This window comes from Octopus bimaculoides, chromosome 1, assembly GCF_001194135.2.
Source record: "Octopus bimaculoides isolate UCB-OBI-ISO-001 chromosome 1, ASM119413v2, whole genome shotgun sequence".
Classification (NCBI taxonomy): Eukaryota; Metazoa; Mollusca; class Cephalopoda; order Octopoda; family Octopodidae; genus Octopus; species Octopus bimaculoides.
Genome location: NC_068981.1, coordinates 3,262,322 through 3,266,158, shown reverse-complemented (window position 1 = coordinate 3,266,158; position 3,837 = coordinate 3,262,322).

The following is a 3,837-nucleotide window of genomic DNA, read 5'->3' as shown; positions in this document are numbered from 1 at the left end:
ATATATATAGTATAGATTTATCACTTTAATTCAGTTTAACCACTATTTGCCAGTAGAATCTTAATTAGATTTATATAAATATTATTTACATAATTGTATTCTTAAATAAGTATGATCATATACAAACTTAATGTTGTTACTTAAATGATTTTTCTAATACTTAACTCCTTGTTTCTTCAATAAGGTCATTTACTTTTCAATATAGAGACACTGAGTTAATAATTACAATAACGATGATAACTGATAATGTCTGTAAGCCTAATAATGTTAATATTAATTTTTGATGTAGGCAAGAGGCTATAAATTGAGGAGAAGGGATGTGATTGATTATATACGACTCGCAGTATCTTGCTGGTAAAGATCCAGTGGGATTTAAACTTAGAATAAAATGAGATGGATACCACAATGCATTTTTTCTAGTGCTCTACCGCTTTTGCCATTCGTCACCCTTGTAATGATAATAATGAACATGCACAATATATTCAGTTATATTACCCTTTAATGTTGTTAATGCAGTATGTTAATGTGTATGATGGGAAACAAATGCTTGTAATATATATATATATATATATATATTTAATCTGAACAACTTTTGTACCAACCAGCCCCCAGAGCTTCTGGGTGGGGTTCCCTCCCCGCTTTATATATGTAGATAAAATGAAAGTTTTCTAGAAATGAAGGTTCCAGTTTCTTTTTGCACTAATGTATTTTTTCATCTATCAAGATTTTATCAAAGCAAAAACTGCGTTTTACTGATCTCTTTGATGGATCTTTCTTTTTTGTCTTTTTTTAATTATGAAAATGAGCTGCTGTCTTACAGTAAATTAGAATTATGATTCAAGATTAATAAGCATTGCTAAAACTTCCGGCTTTATTACCATAATGTTAATGTATTGATATTGTTGGAATATTTTCTGAGAAGTTTTATTTTATAACTCTATTGGAAATTAATTCTAACCTAACAAGTTCTTTAGTATTTGTCCTTACTATAGACGCTATCCAACACCGATACCATAATGTGAATTTGTAACTCTTCAGATGGTTACAATGACACCCTAACAGCCCATTTACTACAGCTCTCAATTATTATTACCATACAAACAGGAGTAGTTATTTAAGCCATGGGTTAATGAACACAAAAATGGTTACAGCCTGCTAGCAGATCAAATTTACATCCACTGGCCTATAAGGGAACCTCTGTGTGGCATTCAGTCTTCCCTCTTGAATCAAACACCACTGTCTTAAAAGATACAGGACATATTGAATAAAGAAAATTCTAGATCTCTGAGATAAAGAAAAGGGTGGGATGGTCATGGTTAGAATGCCTTTGACTAAACAACAACACCAAAGTGGAAATTATACATTCTAAACCACACATTTCATCTAATCTAGAACCAGCTTAACATCTTTGAATAAATTTGTATCTGAAATCTGATGCAGGCTGAGTAAGAACTCAATACTGGTGTGTATTGAAATGACAATAGGACATTGTATTGATTTCTAAGATGACACTATGTTTGATGCTAAATAACAGTAAATTCAACTAAGGATAAAACTTTTCCATTCTTATTAACATAAAAAAGTAGTCATCAGATGCACAATACACACACTTATGATAAGTGGAAGTTTTCTTAAAAAAAAAAAAATCCAATCGGGAGAATATATTTTTTACCAAAATAAAATACTTTTATCAAGAAGGAACTCTTTATTTTATGGACGACTTCTTTTTTTTTTTCCACCAAAATATTTTTGAGTTTTCTTTTGTGTTGGGGGAACAACCTATGATATAAAAGCAACAAGGTATGAAGCATGGAAATACGATAAAGCTTGATATGTTTTATTTATGTTTTATATCCACCTGTTAATGTGTTTTTTTTTTGTATTTTGTTTGTTTGTTTTTTTGATGCAAAATGAAAAATGACTGAAGTTACTTAGTGAAATGATTCTTAAGTGTCAAGCAAAATGCGTTTGGTCTTTGCTTTCTGCAGCTTATTGTGCTTATTTAATTCATATATATATACATATATATATATATATATTACATATACTTTGAAGGTATATATATAACATGTCCTTGTCTTATCCAATTTATGTTTTGATGTTGTTGAACATTTTCGTAAATGAATTTAGAAAACTATTTAAAAGCCTATTTTTAATATCATTTAATTTTGAAGGGTTCCCCACCCCGCAAACATGCACAAAAGTGTCTCATAGTTACAACAATAGCAACAGCTATTATTGGAAATAATACTTATAGAACTTACAGAATTTTCTCAGAGCATAATGAGCAGATAATAGTAGTACAAAAACCTGATATAATCATAAGACAAACACCAACATGAGATAATAGTCTGTAATATAATATAATAGTAAAATTTTGCCTAAGGATCAGAAAATATTAAGAAATTGGCTTTTGTCAGAGAACTGACAAAAAAAAAAAACTTTGGTATTTGTAAGTGAAAATTTCTCCATTCAAGTTGAATACTGAGAACATCACCATAAAACTCTTATTTTCTGTGTAAATCCATCACAAAGAATAACACAAATATGAAAATCTATTTCTAAGTGATTGTATTTATTGAATGAATTGATCTGGATTCTGTTATATTAATTAGTTGAAAATGAACTATTTAAATCAATATATTCTAAAGTATACATTCAAGTATGTTATATTTCACTTATTCCATTCTCACCAATTATTTTCAGACAAATAGGGAATATTGTAACTGTGGGAGCACTATTCTATTAAAATCCAAAATATGTTAGTAGTTGTCAATAAGTTTGGTTACTTGTGCTAGCTTTAGGCATGGCCATGGATGTATAGTTAAGAAGTTTGCTTCACAGGTAAGCGGTTTTATATTCAATCCCAATGTGCAGCATTTTTGGCAAGCAACTTTTATCACAGCCTTGCATTGACTAAGCAATGTGAATTAAATTTAGTTGATGGAAACTGTGTGGAAAGCCTGTTGAAAGGACCGCTTCTGTTCTAGGGTGGTAAACTTAAATTCATTACACCATCACCTGGCCCTTGAGTACTTATAGCAGAATCATCTTCATTGTAAGCATTTAGACCAGATCTCTGGTCTGAAAATAACTTCCTCCCTTCCTCCTTACCAGTCTCAGAGGCCCTGAAAAGGGGTGACAGACACTACCCTTCCTCCTCTGACTAAGCCATTAAAAAAGTGTAAGCAAATTCACGCTATGTTATTAGAGGGAAAAATTGTGCTTGTATATTGAAAAAGTAGTAACTATGTTAAAATTCAACATGAGCTAGCTATTATTACTGTATTAATGTTTAAATGTCATTTAAAATGTATTACACTAAAACTAAGGCTATAAATGCTTGTCTATTTCTGTTCTTTTTTTTTTTCTCCTTTATTATGCTACCCAATTGATGTATCAAGAATTGGGTGAGTTTGTCCTAATGATGATGGTGCTATCATGTAGCTTATTTGACAGAGATGTTAAGTCCTATATGAAAAATATCTTTAATGGCTTTGAAAAATGCTGCAAAGAACTAATTATTATTACTATTATTACATGAAAAAAAAAAAAAAAATATTCTGTTAAAAGTGTGTTGTAAAATTTGAACAACTGGAAAATTTGAAAGTTCCGAATTTTTAATTATATGAATCTTAGATGTTTGAATGTTCCATCTAAAATAATTATTCCAATGGATTCAGTTCAGTGTATTCCAACAATACATCTGATGCAATGTATTTAAAACAAACAAGAAAAAAAGAAAAAGATGCTAAATGAGAAACTTCAAAAGTAATTTTGTTTTCATACACCTAAGTTAAGGTTCTCAGTGAGCACTGCCTGCTGTAGTTTATGTAA